This window comes from Chenopodium quinoa, unplaced genomic scaffold, assembly GCF_001683475.1.
Source record: "Chenopodium quinoa cultivar QQ74 unplaced genomic scaffold, ASM168347v1, whole genome shotgun sequence".
NCBI lineage: Eukaryota > Viridiplantae > Streptophyta > Magnoliopsida > Caryophyllales > Amaranthaceae > Chenopodium > Chenopodium quinoa.
In genome coordinates this window covers 9,243,431-9,261,257 of record NW_018743292.1, presented here as the reverse complement: position 1 = coordinate 9,261,257, position 17,827 = coordinate 9,243,431, and positions in this window count along the sequence as shown.

The following is a 17,827-nucleotide window of genomic DNA, read 5'->3' as shown; positions in this document are numbered from 1 at the left end:
TAGGTTGAACTTAATAACCCTTTACGGAAGTTTGAAATACATTTTTTGACCCAAACATTACATTTATTGCAAAAAGTTAGACAAAACGTATTGGACCCGTTTTAGACCCGGATTCGTTAGTCCCGTCGGATCTGGATCCGGGTCTCCATTTTCCAGATCCGACCCGTTGCCATCCTTACTGGAGAAAAAAACGAGGAGAGAGAATGAAAGTGAAAAGGGTTTAATTGGGGTTAATTGAAAAATTGGAGGAAAATTGTGGAAAAAGGAAAAAAAAAAAAAAAGAGTCACGTGACGGTCAACACCAGAGTCGGTATTGACTTGGTTGAAAATTAAACTTAGTCCCCCGCCACAACCCGAAATCTTATATGGTCCTTTTAGACAACCTTTTGCTTATTAGGTCCTTTTAAACAAAAGAAACCACTTAAGTGGTCCTTTAAAACAAATTTTCCTTTTTTAAAATATTAATAAGTATTGTCAAAGTTTTATGATTTTACCGTGAAAATGGAAACATATATTTAATTTTGGGAGGGAGTGAAGGAGTAATTTGTAATATATTTTGTTTTAAATGTGTGAGTATGCATTATGCAGTGAAAGAAGTTTATTTAGGGTATGAGAGTGAGATAAAAGAAATCCTCAAATTTATTTGCAATTGCGTGAAGAATGGGACAGAACTTGCTAAAGAATCTCTAATAATCTTTTTTCTAATCCCAAAATGATCAACATCCATATAGTTGCCTAATTAAAGCAACTGCAACACAAGTTTTTTTAGTGTTGGTTGGACATACAACTTTGACTTATGTGTAAACTAGAAAATGTCAGAATTCTAAATCGATCAACAACGTCAATCACCATTTCAAAATGATGCTCATCATTTTGTTGTTGTGTGATTAAATAGAGGGATATGAAATCAAGAGCTCCCCATGTAAAATTGTTGTGCTACACCTTCATAATAGCAAAAGGAACACATTTTATCAGTATAACATATATTACTTTCTCCGTTTTTTTAGCTGACATCATTTGATTTTTGCATTATTCACAAACTACACTTTGACTAACTTTGTGATTTATAACTACGATAAAATATAGTCATGAAAGATCTTGTTTGAATCGTCTCATTGTATATTTATTAAATCCAATTTTTTAAATTTTACAATATCAATAATTAGAGATATTAATCGTTAAAATAGTGTATTGAAAAGTGTAATAATAGAAATGTGTCAACAAAAAAAACGGATATAGTATTATACTAGTCAAAGAAAGTTTTAACATTAAACACCACTATTTGCCTATAGAAGTGAGAACAATTTTTTTATTTAAGGTAAAGATGGTTTATTTTTTTATTTTTTATTTCGTACTAAATTAAATTAAATCCATTTGAATGTAATATATTAGAAAAAAAAATCATTTTAAGCAAATAATATTACTACGTAATATACTAAGTAAGTAATAAGAATATTTAATTTCTATTATAATACATAAATTTAAGGAAAATTTGTCAAGAATAAAACGACCTTTGGCCGGTCTTCTAAAAATAAAACGACATTTTGATTATTGCGGAATAAAACGACCTTTGACATAAATCTGCTCAAAATAAAATATAAAACCGCTAATCTGTTTAAAAGGTTATTGCTAGACACGTGTCGCATTGTGAGTGGTTAGGATTTTTTATTTTATTTTCATATTTTCCTTTTTTATAAAAATTGATTTTTAATTAGAAAAAAACATTTTTTTGAAGAAAAAAAAAAACTGTTTCTCTCTCCTTCCCTCCCCCTTCTCGTGAGCAACTAAGCTTGAAACCCTTAACTCATCTCACCTCCCCTTCTCTTGCCGCCCTAACCTCACCAACTCCGCAAACAGCCTTTAACCATCCCACCACCCTTAAAACCACCCCAAAACCATCTTAGAAAGATATGGTCGGCTTGAGGGTTCGAAGGAGAGAGATGGTGGTCGTAGAAGTATTGTGATGGTCGCGTCGGCGGGAGGCTGGGTTCGTGGGGGCTCTAAGGAGAGAGATGGCTGGTCGGGGACGATAGTCGGCGACAGGCTAGGATCAAGAGGGATTGGGTTCGCGAGGGGTAAGTGGTCGTGGGGCTTAATTCGCGAGCTGGGTTCGCCGGGAGCTGGGTTCTCCAGTGATGTGGTCGGCGGGGGCTATATTTCGTGGTTGGTTGAGATGTCTGTTATACTTCGTATTTATTATTGAAAAATAGTTTTCGGAGGAAGCAAAAGACACCCGAAAGTGACATGTGTCATTCTCGATGTCTGTTTTACTATTATGTTATTGATTATTGATTGATGTGTGCAAATCTTTGAGGTTTATAGTGTTAAATCTAATTAAGCTAGCATTTATAATTCTGGTTTGATATTGTAAGAATTATTTTTTTTGGATTTTACAATAATATGAAACTTGTTATGAAATCAAAGAGAAAGAAGAAAAGTGGGGGAGAGAATAGATCGATATTCTTATTAATGAATGATGTGGGAGTACATAATATATATACATGTGATACAATTAGGGTTTCCTTATAGAATAAAAGGTTTAGTATATCTAGAATATCCTACAATAATCATAAGGGTGTAATGGACATCCACTAAATACATATATTATATAACACTCCTCCTTGGATGACCCTTATCGAATAGTGTGCCTCATTAAAACCTTACTAGGAAAAACCCGATGGGATAAAAACCTAGTGAGGAAAAAGAGTACAACACTTTCATATTACGCCTTGACATGCTGCCTCGTTAAAAACCTTACCAGAAAAACCCAATGTGGGACAAAACCATAGTTAAGGGAAAAAGATTGCAACGCATATTTTCTCCCCCTGATGAATGCATAACTTGAGATCTTCCAATGAAATGAATCCAATGCCTTAGTAACTTCATACTAGTAGCTGAATAACATTACTTGATAGTTGGTCCTACCTAATCAAACTTGAATCTTCACTGTAAAGCATCTTCATTTATCCATACTTGTGAGAACAATACCTATGTTGCGTTTACCACTATCTTATATGGCATTTTTGTTTCAAGTTGCCTTACCATCAAAATTATGCCTACTTCTGGAGGTCGTAAAAGTAGCTATTGATAATCAAATATTGATAATAATTTATGGCAACTCGTGATGTCTTGATATCATTATCTAAGCTTATATGAATTAGTAATAATATAACATAAGTATTATTATATACTTTACTCATGGTTCTTCTGGACTATAAGAAGATGATTCTTACTATACTATATCTCATTACTATTCTTCTTTAGACATTTTGCATTTTATACGAGAGTTTTCCATTGAATATAAAAATCGATTAACTTTCACTTGGTTAAATTTCAGGTTGATATTTCAATAACTTAATCACCAATACTCTCCATGAGTTTGATAACAATATCAACATTATCATTTTTCAGAATATATAATTTGAAGGACTAGATATTTGAATACGTTGTACATAAGCTCTGCGGGAACTTTTCATGCATGATTCATAACATGCTATTGGATCGTCATCGTATAAACTTTCATCACAATTATAAACCCATCGGAGTATAAATTTCTTCTTGTAAGCCTTCATCATAATTATAAACTCGTCATACCATAAACATTCACATATAACACAATTGTTGTATAGAACTAATGCATGCAATATGAGATGTAGAATTCATGATAAAACATTAAACAAAATATATATGTAATGAGTAATGCATCAAACTTAGCTACATCCTATACATACAATAAGTAATTCATAAATTTAAAACTCAAACATGCACATAAATAAACTCAAAAAATGCGAACACTATACAGTGTGGATTTCAGAAATCCATTTTCTAATTAGACTACTAGTCCATGATAAATTTTTGATTTATTATCTTAGTTTCATGTCGACATAAAAATGGACATATATTTTCTGATCCCTTATGCACAAGTCCATTCCTTCTGCATATGCATATTATATATCGGTTCCATCATATACCGGTATCATCATATAATTACTCAAGGTACAATTTTAATTTGCATGCTATTTTGACAATGATATCTGAATACATTTTTCATTGGTACCATCATAAACTTTCTTACATCATAGGCCATCTATTGTAATAATTCAGATATCTATACCACTTTTGGGGTATTTCATACACTATGGTATTTATATACTATTACAATATTAAAAGTGTTAACTGCACTATCTTGCCACATATATCATATCTTTATTTTGGAACCGATCATACAACCCACACTTCAGGTGAAGTGATTCAAGTATAATTGACAAGATTTTATCTCAATGTATACACATAATATGACTAAAAAGTATCTTCAATGCTATGCAACATGAGTAATAACTGAATACAAATCAAATCATAAATGTGCAACATATCTTGATAATATATAGACAAAAGTTGGCATATAACTTTTCAAACTACCATTATAGGGATCATCAAATTCTTTTCAATTTTCCAACTTTTGTTGATTCTTCTTCCCCTAAGTTGGTAAAATATCTCATTTATAGGGGCGTCTAATTCTGTACCAACTTAGTATATAAATTTGCATTAAAATTCATTTCATGCGAGGATTACAATCAAAATTTATCTCTCAGAAGATTTTTATTAAATAGCATTTATCTCTTCTAGAGAAGAATTTCAATGAAGAATCATTTCTTCGTTAACTTTTACATTGCATGTGTATTTATTATTACATTTTCCATAATATGTTCTCTTCAGGAGATCAATGTCAATGGGGAGACATGTCCTGTGCAGTTGTACGTTTTTCTTTCTTCTCCTGTTTCTTATGTGCTGACATATAATAGCCCCAATCAAAAGAATTGGTATACAAGCGTAAATCACTTGCTTGTAATTCTACTAGGTGGTGATCTTCTAGATCTTTGAAGACTTAAATAGTGTATTTGGTGAGCTTCTGGTCACCTAATACTTTGACAATAATATATAAGTTATTCTGGTGAACTTCTGGTCACCTATTGCTCTTTCGTATATATGAAAATCAAAACCTATTAACTCTTGAAATTTTCATCAATACAAATTATGATAGCTCAATGTCAATGTTATGTCTTGCCATTCAATTCATTTCATATATATAACATTGAGAGAGTGTCAGCACATTATCAAATGAAACTTCAGGTTTCCATAACAGGTATTAATTGAACCCGGATGGCCTAATTTAATTATCACATCCAATCACATCTCTGAAATTGAACTCTAGTCAGTTTTCCAACACTAGTGATCACTTTATTAAACTTACTTTATGTATGGCCATGAGTATGATGTGATATTAGAACATCAACATGTGTTTGTTTATACAATTGGCAAGACAATCAACTAATATTTTATCCAATAATTATTCATACTCTGCTAGAGTTTTGACTATAATTTTGATACATGTTAATCTTGTTAGACATTTCATACTCTTCAGGAGTCTTTTATATAATCATGGACATATAAATTTTACTAAAAGTGATTTCTTCAAGAAATGTAATGAAATTTATCACTTCCTCAAATTTGTCATTGTCAATAATGGCTCTTTTCCTTTTCGAAGATACTTAATTATCTTTGGAATATATTAATCTATCATGCTTTAGGCATGCTATAGGTTCATCAGCAATTGATGTTGTCCTTAAGGACATCAATTTTAATTGGAGCATTTACAACTAGTATATAATCAATGACATTTATTTGTATCCATCTTCAGGATGGTATCATTTCAAAATAGATAATTAACATGTGGCCACTTCTATTAGATAAATCGTTGGTATTTGAGTTAATGTATGTATCAAACTGACCATCAATATATTTTATTATTTTATGTGCAAGGATTACCTACAATCTCCCCCTAATCCTTGCATATGGGGTATGAAATCAATCCAACAACCTTTAAAATCTCAACACCTTTTAAGCCATAAATTCTATTGGCAATATCATGTATCAAGTAACGTGTTCCTTTTAGCAAAAACATGCTCAGATAAAATTATACTTATAGAACACTTAATCATGTTCCTCTTGCCCTATTACATTCATCTTAAAAAAAACGAAACCTCTTATATTTATGGGCATAATAAAACTTTGATCATGTAAAGTTTCTCACAATGTTATGTTGCATTTTAAAAACTCATAAACATTATTTCTTGGTCCAATAGTTGATATGTAATCATGTTTGCAATTCTAATTGAGCTTTTCAATGAATTTTAATCACGAAAATATCATGCAAACATGCTTTCTTTCAATCACATGAACTCTCATTTACTTATGGAGTGAGTAAATCTAGTAATTTATGTATCTTCAATACTCACTTAGAGATTTGACATCATGCAGCAAATATTAGCAATCTCACTTATAAGGGTAATTAGAAACAATATAATGCTACATATCATAAAAGAAAAACCAAATCATACTCATAAATATTAGTTCTTTATTATGACATAAATATTTTTTAAACCTATTATTCATGAGGTCAAATAATTCAAGTGTAAGTAATATCACTCATAAATTTTGATTCTTGATAATGACGTCAAATATCTGTAAACAAATATTCATGTGATCAATGAAATTATGTATCACCCAAATTCAAATAATCTCACTCATAAAGTACCGACATATTATGATCATTGTCAAAGACTTCATTGCATTCCCATAAAAATTTACTCCACAAAATTTAATTCATATTTATCACAATCACTAATTTAATCAATGTTAGGCTCTTTGAGCAACTAGCTTAGATAGATTTATCAACCAATATGTACTTTCCTTAGGAGTGAACTTAATTAATATACCAATATACCAAACGCACGCCATCTATAATATGGAGTATAAGATATAAAATATCATGACAAATAAAAATTATAAATGCGGATTTAGGAAATAGCTTAGATAGATATATTCAAAATAAATCCTATCACGAGTAATTGAAATGTTCTTAGATTATCATTAGTGAACATATAACATACACATAACATAAGAAAACATACGATAAGGCTAATTAATGATAACCCTAAAATCAGCAGGCGAAACATGAAATAGATAAATTATAGTGGCATAATTATTAATGAATGATTATTTGATTGAAATATCTACTAGTATAATATATAGCATTTCATAATTGTTATAAAGTCACTAGCATTTTTCAAGATCCACAGCCTCTTCAAAACAGATTAAAATCTTTGCTATCATTTATCACATATGGAACTATAACGTTTTTATAGTATGCAATATAGTCCAAAAATAGAACAACAGTAAAAAAAATCATTATCTAAAGAAAAACGTTCTCTCATGAAAATTGTTGAATTGGACAAAAGATACAATTATAGGGAACTATATATGGCAGAAGACAATTGTTTTGGATATAGCTAGGAGACCCACAACATAAAGGAATCATCAAGTGATTGTTAAGCAAAATCAAGAGTGGTCAGGGTTTGATCTATCATATTATTATACCAGCTAGTTTTGTTTCTTGTACACTAGACCGTAATTTAATAGCATAATTGGTCTGTATTGCTGATTTATTTTCTCTAATTGGAGATTTGTCCAATATCAATTCACTCCATTTAAACATTGGTATTATTGTTAAATCAACCATATATTTGCTTACCCTCCTAATATATAATAAAGCACATATATTTTAGTCAGTGTTTCTTCATATACTTTTAATAAGAGATTCATCCTCTGTCTAATACTTATATTAATTAGTCTCAACTCATCCCACAATGCCAAGCAGAGCATCATAATAATAAACATATGTAAAATAAAAAAACATATTATGTAAATTTAGAGATTTATGATGATAAATTGAGAAGGAACTTTCCTGATTGTGTGCATTCATTTGATAAGATGTAGTACGCTGCACGCCTACAATTGTCTTCCGTCTTCTTAATTATACATGATGTTGTATGGCCTTCGAGTCAACTCTCCCACATAATCTCATCGGATGTCAAAGTTGTAGCCCGAATTACGCTTGTGGGTTTATTAGCAAAATCTTGAAATAATAAAACTTAATTCAACTGTTTTTTGCTAATAACCCGTTTATAGTCATCACGACATCATATAATGCGTGTGATGTCTTTCCATCGATATATAATGGCACATCAACATTATTATCCCACTAATTTGGTTGCGGACTTCGAAATCAAATAAAACCTTAAATCAATGAGTATAATTATACGCAATATGCATCAAGAACATCAGCCTGAAGAAAATCAGCAAAGAGTTCGAATCTCCACCCCGTTTCATTGCTCCAAAAATCTCGAACAACAAGATCATGAGTGGAAGCAGGAGGCATAGGGTCAGCTAACTCCAAAAGAGGTTGTTTAGTCGCCCAACAATGCTTCCAGAATAAGGTCCTATCACCCTTCCCAATTGCCATACTAACTCCCTTCTTCAAAATGTCGATATTTTCAAGAATACCTTTCCAAGCATTCAAAGCATTACCTCTATGGTTAAACATGTCGATATCACAACAACCCTCACAATATTTACTCCGAAGAACTCTTGACCATAAGGAATTTGGCTCGGTGAGAACTCTCCAACCCAATTTCTCCATAAACGCCGCATTAGCTTGGCGCATCGATCGTAATCCTATCCCACTTTCACTCTTAGTCTTTGTTTGGGGTAAAATTACCCCAGCCACGTGGCCCAATGGCTGAGCGACACGTGGCACCTTGCTATTAGTCAGCAGGGCTCCAATCCCCTGCTGACACGTGTCCTAGGAACCCTAAATGGGGAACCAATGTTTCCCACTATAAATAATGGGAGAATCCTCATTAATGGGGTATTGAATACAATCATAAATACACTTACACCCAAACTGAGCAATCTTAATTGCGGAATTCTCCCATTACGCGAGAAGTAATTACTCTTTTACGCACTTTCTTCCTCCCGTACACCACTGACTTGATCGTAGGAGGCGGAGCTCAACCCAACCGGAGTCTTCGTGGTTTTGCAGGTACAGGCGGTCGAAGGGCATTCTCGGAATTGTAACTCTCCCGCAGGACTCTCTAGAAAACCCCGAAACATTTGGCGCCGTCTCTGGGGAGAGTACTTCTGAGATGGCTTCTAACCCTGTACCACCGGATCAGGACAAGCGGCCATCGGCCGAGCCTGAGGTCCAGACGGACCATGAAAGCGGTGACGATTACGGACTCGACACCTATGTGGCCCCAGACGGGTCCTTGAGAACAAAGCACACCCGTTCCAGGGATAAGAAGGAACGGGAAAACATCCAAGCTGCTCCAAGCAACCCAGCCGGCAACCCGGTTGGAGCTGCACAGGCGGCAGAAGGCTCTGTCCCGTCATAAGGAACGAACTCATGACCTTCATGAATAGTTTCAAAGGCGAGATCCAGAACCTTATTCGGTCAGCTACTCCCAAGAAGAGTCAGCCGGCCAAGAAGCCTTCTAACAAGAAGGCAATCAAGGACCGGGTCCCTACCCCTCATCCAAAGCCAAAGGAGGGGGAGGGCCTCCGGTTCGATCAAAACCGGCTCCGCTTCTCGCAAGAGGAACCCAGAAAACCCATCCGGCACTTACGGCCGGATGGTTCAAAAAAGATATTCTCTGACGCCCGGACGTTTCTCCAAGAAAAGAGAAGTCTGGCGTCTGCGTCGGCTTCAACGTCGACCTTTCCAGACAGTTTCCGTGACACCTCTAACAGGCGTACGGGAACGATTCTAGGGAGTCAGACGGGCGAACCATCCGCCCGGTCTGGACCCCAAGTGATCCAGCCTGGTCTATTTGGTTCGCCGAATGGGCTGGGTGGATCCCCTTTTACCCAAACGGGTCCGTTTGGCAGAAATGTGCAGCAGCCGTTCCAACTTATGGATTGGCAGCAGCGCCTGCTGAATTTGGGAGAACAGCCCTCGGCGTTCTCCCCTGAGATAACCTAGGCGGCACAACCGGCCAAGATCAAAAACGTGTTGGTAGGGGCCTATGATGGTACCTCCAACCCAGAAGATCATTTAATGGCTTATTCCAACCTCATGTACCTACAGGGGTTGGATGATGCCGTCTGGTGCCGATGTTTCCCGGCTACCCTGAAGGGCATTGCCCAACGGTTGTTTGGTAACTTACCAGCCGGTTGCATCAACAACTTTAAGACCTTGGCGTACTTGTTTACGTCAAACTTCTCAATGAACATCCCGGCTAAAAAGACAAGCCTCGATCTGGGGGCAATACAGCAGGGTGACAGAGAAGGGCTCCGGCCGTATGTCAGGCGGTTCAATCTGATGAGAATTCAGATTCAAGGGATGTCTGATGAAGTTGCTTACACAGACTTCTTTAAGGGTCTGAAGGATGGGTCAACCTTCAAGTTTGACCTCGTCCGGAAAAGGGTAGCCACCCTCCAAGAGGCGTTAATGGAAGCTGAAGCCTACATACAGGCGACGGAGCTTTGTGCTATAAAGCAGCCGTTGGATTCCAAGAAATCCGACAGAAGAGACAGCCGGCAACAACAACAACAGCCGGCTAAAAAAGAGAAGAAGAGAAAGGAGGTCTGGGCGGCAGATCGATCTTCTCAGCCGGCTCAGAAACTCAAACGGAAATCTGAACCGTACGTTCCCAAGTACGAGTTCACAAAGGACTGCTCCTCCATCCTCATGGAGATCAAGGACCGGATGTCTCTTGACAAGCCGGCTGTTATGAAAAGCCCCGTAGGCAGCCGGGACAAAAGCAAATACTGCCAATACCATGAGGATGTTGGCCATGACACTAATGGTTGCTATAGCCTCAGGTGGCTATTAGACCGTCTTATCTGCCCAAAGCCAAGGGCAACACCCTGGCCAAGAAAGGGCAGGCGGCCAAAGCTGTTCTTGCAAACTCAGAAACGGATGAAGAGACAATCTTCACAATAGCAGGCGGCTTCGCCGGAGAGGGTCCCACTATCCGGGGCACCAAAGATAACATCAGGAAGCTGGTTAACTCAGTTGAGGAGACCCAGGCGTCGAAAGACGTCTTTCCTGAGGTCCTTATTTCTGAAAAGGACTGAGGCAAGGTCAGGCGGCCTCACGATGATCCCATAGTCATCGAATGCAAGGTGGCCAATCAGAGAGTTGGCCGGATCTTAATAGATACCGGGAGCTCGTCTGACCTAATCAGTTATCAGTGCTTGACCAAGCTCAAGTACAAATCCAGTAGCATGCACCAAGCGCCCCACCCGCTTGTTGATTTTGGGGGAGGTGTAGTGCATCCGGTAGGGAGCATAGATCTTCCCATACGGCTGGGTGAAAAGGGGGAAGGATGCCACATGGTGATTAAATTCCTGGTTGTAGAAGAGCTTGCCGCCTACAACATGATTTTTGGCCGTCCGACCCTCAATGAGTCCAAGGCTGTCATCGTTCCTTCTCTTATGCTTGTCAAATTTGAAAAGGACGATGCTACAGTCGGTTCCCTTAAGGGGGACCAGAGGACGGCTAGGGAGTGCTATCTCTCTGACGTCAGACCTACTATGGGAGCAGCCGGGGACGGCAAGCCCATAGATCTTGATAACTGCGATACAGCAGTCCCGGCTCCAAGGGCAGCCGGTAAGAAAAGAAAGGCGGGCCAGACGGATCCCGTCAAGCAACAAAAATAGCAACCACTAGCCGGGGAAAGGTCAGATGATCAACGACCTCAGCCGGATGGTGACTGCATTGATGTAGTCCTCGACGACAGTCGTCCTGACAGAGCTGTCAAGGTTGGGACGGTTGCTTACGAACGGTTGGGAGCATGCCTGCTCCAACTTCTAAGAGAATTCAAAGACATCTTTGCCTTTGAAGTGGAAAAGATGCCAGGCGTCAGCCCGGATCTAGCTGTCCACAAGCTTGTCGTGGATCCTAAAAAGAAGCCGGTCAGGCAGAAAAAGAGGGATCACGGTGAAGAGAGGTCTCAGGCGGCAGCGGCTGAGGTAAAAAAATTGTTAGATGCTGGGTTCATCCGGCAATGCTACTACCCGGATTGGGTAGCAAATGTCGTCCTCGTGAAAAAGCCGAATGGTACCTGGCAGATGTGTGTAGACTACACAGATCTGAACAGAGCATGCCCAAAGGACAGTTATCCGCTTCCAAAAATCGACAATCTGGTCGACTCTACAGCCGGTCATGCTCTGATGAGTTTCATGGATGCCTACTCAGGTTTCCACCAAATACCCCTATGGAAAAAAGATCAAGAGAAGATGGCCTTCGTCACTGATCAGGGGTTATTTTGTTACAAGGTGATGTCGTTTGGGTTAAAGAATGCACCGGCTACATTCCAGCGCATGATAAACACCGTTTTCATCAATCAGATTGGCAGGAATGTAGAAGCGTACATTGATGACATGATAGTCAAATCCAAGCTACAGACGGATCACCTATTGGACCTCCGAGAAACATTCACCACACTCAGGCGGCACTGGGTCATGCTTAACCCAAAGAAATGTGTATTTGGTGTTGACTCTGGGAAGTTTCTCGGATTTTTGATTGTTCAAAGGGGCATAGAGGCTAACCCGGAAAAAGTACAGGCGGTCATTGACATGCGGTCTCCCCGCACTGTGAAAGAAGCCCAGAAATTGACCGGTTGCCTGGCGGCGTTGGGAAGATTTCTCAGCCGGTCAGGTGACAAGTGCCTCTATTTCTTCCAGGCCATCCGGAAGAGGTCCCAATTCGAGTGGGGTGAAGAGGCGGAAATGGCATTCCAGAAGCTAAAGCAACATTTGCATTCGTTGCCAAGGCTAGTGAGCCCCCTGCCCCGGGAGGTCCTCTATATGTATCTTGCCGTCTCTGATCATGCCCTTAGTGTCGTTCTCCTCGCTGAGAGAGACGGTAATCAGCTCCCGGTGTATTTCATCAGCCATGTTCTTAAGAATGCTGAACTCCAGTACCCCATGATCGAAAAATTTGGGTTGGCCCTGTTCGTCGCAGTCAAATGGTTAAAGCCCTACTTTTTGGCTCACCCGGTGATTGTATATACAAACCAGCCGCTCAAGCGCCCAATGACCACCATCGAGTCGTCCGGCAGAATGATCAAGTGGGCTGTTGAAATACAGAGCCTCGAAATAACTTTTGAACCCAGGCGGGCAGTGAAAGGTCAGGCGTTTGCCGACTTCATTGTCGAGATGACTAGGCCGGTGCAACCGGAAAATCCTGATCAGGTTTGGAAGTTATTCGTAGACGGTAGTTCTACGGTGAACGACTGTGGTGCAGACGTCATATGTCATTCTTCGGAAGGGGATAAGTTTGAGTATGCACTACGGTTCCGGTTCCAAGCCTCTAATAATAAGGCGGAGTATGAAGTCCTGCTAGCCGGTATACGTATGTGTAGGGCAGCAGGGGCAACAAAGATCGCCGCCTGCTCAGACTCTCAATTGATTGTTAGCCAGTATAATGGTGACTACGAGGCCACCCATCCGGCAATGATCAAATATCTGCAGGCGGTCAGAGAAGAGGCTGTGACACTTGATGAATTTCATCTAATTCAGGTGCCCCGGTCAGAGAATAATCAGGCGGATGCGCTTTCCAAATTGGCGTCATCTGCCTCTTGTGATGCACCTAGAATGGTTTTTTGGGAAGTCATTGAGAAGAGAAGCATTGATCATGACCCCATAGGTATCCTGGACCGAAGTGCCACCTGGATGGACCCCATCCGGGCTTACTTGGCAGACGGTACCTTACCGGATGACCCTTCTGAAGCAATGGCACTCAAGAAGCGTGCTCTGAGCTTTGTTATGCATCATGGAGAACTTCTCCGGAAGGGTTATCTGCAGCCGTTTCTAAAGTGTGTAACCCCTGAAAGGGGAAGAGAGGTTCTAGAGGATCTGCACGCGGGTTTTTGTGCCTCACACATAGGCGGAAGGTCCTTGGCAAGAAGAACCAGACGTCAGGGTTACTTTTGGCCCACTCTTGAGGCAGACGCCATGGATTTGGTGAAACGGTGTGACAAATGCCAAAAGTTTGCCCGGCTGATACATCGACCGACAACTGACTTGACAGCCATCCATAGTCCGGTTCCGTTTGCAAAATGGGGCATGGATATTTTGGGTCCGTATACGCCTGCCACAGGCAGTCGCCGATATATTTTGGTGGCAGTAGATTACTTCACCAAATGGGTTGAAGCAGAGGTGGTCAAAGGCATAAAAACAAAAGACGTGATCTCCTTCATTTGGAGAAATGTCATCACTCGGTTTGGGGTTCCAATGTCTATGGTCTTTGATAATGGACCTCAATTCAAAACGCCTGTCCTCAAGAGCTGGTTGGGAGACCAAGGAATCTCCCATTGTTTTGCATCCGTTGGCCGTCCTCAGGCAAACGGACAAGTTGAGGCCTTCAATAAGCTGATCTCAGACGGTATAAAGAAGAAGGTGGACTATGGGCAGAGGAACTACCTCATGTCCTTTGGGCCATCAGGACCACCGAAAAAGGGGCAACCGATGAAACCCCGTTTCTTATGACATACGGCACTGAGGCGGTGCTCCCCATTGAACATTATGAGCCAACGCTTCGCATCATGCTATATGATGAGGCGGCCAACTGGGAAGCCATGCGGATTGCGCTAGATGCCCTCCCAGAGCGAAGGGGCAACGCAGCCTTGCGTCATGAGATTTACCGCCTGAGAATGACAAGAGCCTACAACAAGCGGGTTCACAAACGACCTCTGAAAGTAGGAGATTTTGTGCTCCGCAAAATGAAAGCAACCGGTAGGGCCAATGAACAAGGCAAACTGACTCCAAATTAGGAGGGACCCTACCGGATCTTTGAAGAAGTACGAGACGGCACATACCGCCTGGAATCCCCAGACGGTAGAAAGCTGCCTAGAACTTAGAATGTAGATAATCTTAAAAAGTACTACTTCTAGAAATTGTATAGTTTTTGTATATTTCTGTATAATTAATGAGAAAGATTTACTACATATAGTGTTTACGTGCGCCATGTCTTGTGCTTAACACAAGCGGCCCCCTTTACCTATTTCCCATGCGCCCTGTCTTGTGCCCAACACAAGCGGGCCCGGAAATTTAATGAACCAGCCGGTGACGCCCATTCGGGTGAATTCATCGAAGAGAACATCTCCCATTTCGGTGGAAAATTGTTCTCGTGATCAAAAAATCAGGCGGTCCTAACCGCCTGAATGATCCATGGCACCAAAGAACTGTGGGTTAGCATTCCCAAACATGCAACCGACCCTCTCTTTGGATCAAGTACCATTTAAGGCTGATCTCAAAACAGATAGCCGGTACTTAACATATCGCCTAATCGACTAAGAGAAGGCCAATAATCTATGGTGTTCTTGCAAAAGCCCAATCGGCAAATTGACACCCTAAATTCTAAGAAAAGCTCTCCCAAAAACCCAACCGGCAAATCGGTAAAAAACGGTTGGCATTTAGCACTTAGCTAAAGTCTTTAGCATTTGCGCTATAGCATATGGATAGCCGTCTGGCACCATTTCGTCTATACCAGCATCCTATCCAGGGGAAATTAACTATCCTAACCCAAACAAGTCATGCGGAAAAACATTCATGATTTATACAAGGCAAAATATAGAATTGCTTGCGAAGACTCAGACGGTAATGGTACCGGCTGGGTTCTCTTGTCTACCCTCACAAATTTCTTTGCCTAGCTTGCGAAGACACAGACGGCAGTAATACCGGCTGGGTTTTCTTGGCTATCCTCGCAATATGATACCAATCGCAAGCTGTTTATTCGAGTTCATTCAAAGCAAGAAAAATGCGATATTCAAGACATTCAAAACAGCAAAAAGGAAAGAAGCGAATTCATTCAAAACCGGACCAACCGGTAGAAATATAGTAGAAATAACCGGCATAGCCGGTGAAAATGTTAAATTGTTTACAAGATAAACCAGCACAGCCGGTGAAAATATCAGTGCTCAAAATAAAATATAACAGCAGAGTAATCCGACCCTTCCGGCGCTATTACAAGATAATGCACGGCGCGCAGGCCAGGAGGTCGTTGCTACTCAAGCTGCACTGTTACCAGGTTGCCCTGAGCCTGGCTCCCTTCCGGATGAGCTGGGTCGGTGTTGGGGACGGAGCCGGGAGCAACCTCGTCCTCGACTGTCGCCTCCAAAGTAGCCGCTTCCGCCTGCATTCGCTGGAACTCGGCGTCCACCCATTGCTCATACGGTTCGGGCCCCGGCCGGCCCCCCTCTTCAGCCAGAATGGCCAGGTCTGCGTATTTGTAGGCGAGCTCCCAGACGTTGTAGTCTGCACCCGGGTGGATGATGGAGAACGCCCTCTTCATTCTGTTTTGGCAGTCCTGCTCATTCTCCTCAATGAGCCGGCTCTGATCAGCCTCTAGGGTGGACTGGAAATTGCGCTGAGCATCGGCAGCCTCCTTGACCAGGCGGTCATTCTCTAATTGCAGTCGTTTGCTGCTCTTCTCCGCCTGGTCGAGCCGCTTGAGGGGCTCTTCATGCTTTTTCAGCTCATCTTCAGCGTTATCCAGGGCCGCCTGGAGGTTGTCCATTTTGAGCTTTTGCTCTGAGAGGGCCCGTTGGAGGGACTTGACCTGATCCGCCTGTTGCATGATTATAGCTTTAGTTTCTAAGTCATGCACAATCATGGAATAGTGAGGAACGCTATGTGCGTCATCCGCAGAACGTTTGGCTCTTCTTACCTCTTCCTGTTTGCGGATGTAGGCCTTCTTAAGCCCCTCCACGCGGAGCAGTGCCTGCAACAACAACACAACCGGTATTAGTTGAAAGACCGGATGGGTATACTACACATTAAATGTCGGGTGGGTACTCATTGACTTACATCGGCCAGGTCGACCATCACCCGGTCGGCATTGAAGGTATTGATTCCAGGAATCGCCTCCTTCTCGTCCCGGGGGACGGCTTTCAGCATGGCCCGGGCGTATTGAGCAGCGTCCGGCCAGCGTGGTGAGTTATCTGCACCAGAAACAGACGGTGAGAATGCTGCGTATGCTCCGCCAACGGACAGCCGACTGATCGGAGAATCTTTCGGCTGCGAAGAGGAGTACGATTTTACCCGCATGGGTATGTCGAGCAATGTGAGATCGAAAGGGTTTGTACCTTTTTGGGAAGCCTTTTGGCCTCCGGCATCAGATGGACCGGTTGCGGTCCTTATTGGAGTGACCTCTTTCGAGGTCGTTTCAGTGTTAGACCCGCCTGGGGTCTTTATTGATTTACCGCCGGTTGTTGCCCGGGCGGTAGAAGCGGTCTTCTGCAACTTGAGTGCAGGCTCTTCAACAGACGGCCTTTACCGGATCTGTTTTTGTAAAGAACGGGGAATAACACCCCCATCCTGAAACAAGACCACAAACGGTTAGATGAATAAATAGCCAAAACAACATCAAAGCCAAACACCTAGAGAAGGTCAGGCGGGCTAACCTTTTTAGCCGCCTGAGCGGCAAGTTTCTTCTCCAGATTCTCCTTTCGGATATCTGAAGCCTTTTTTGCGGGTGTCTTGGCAGTGGGCAGCATCTTCTTAGCTTCTTCTGCAAAATGAAAGTACATCCGGTCAGAAATATGAATTTTACATTTCAATCAAGAGAAAAAGGTCAGCCGACATCAAGTTAACCGACTAGGGTTCTTAACCTTTGGTTTTAAACATGCTGCTAAGCCCACAGGCGGACAAGAAGCACTCGTCCTTGAAAAATTCGTGTTTGGGCACCCAGTTCTTGGGTACCCTTATTATCTCTCCGGTTGAGAGAGAGGTAGAGGTCAACTCAAAAAATCCGGAGTCCAGAATGGCCCTCCTATCATTATCAGGAACTGGGGGCAGCCGACACTTCTGCCCCATAAGCTCTGGTTTCCGGTTGTAGGTCCGGTACTCCTTGTTTTCCTCCTCAGACGGGGCCTTGACCCAGTAGAACCGGTTCTTCCAGTCCGACCATTTAGACGGCTTG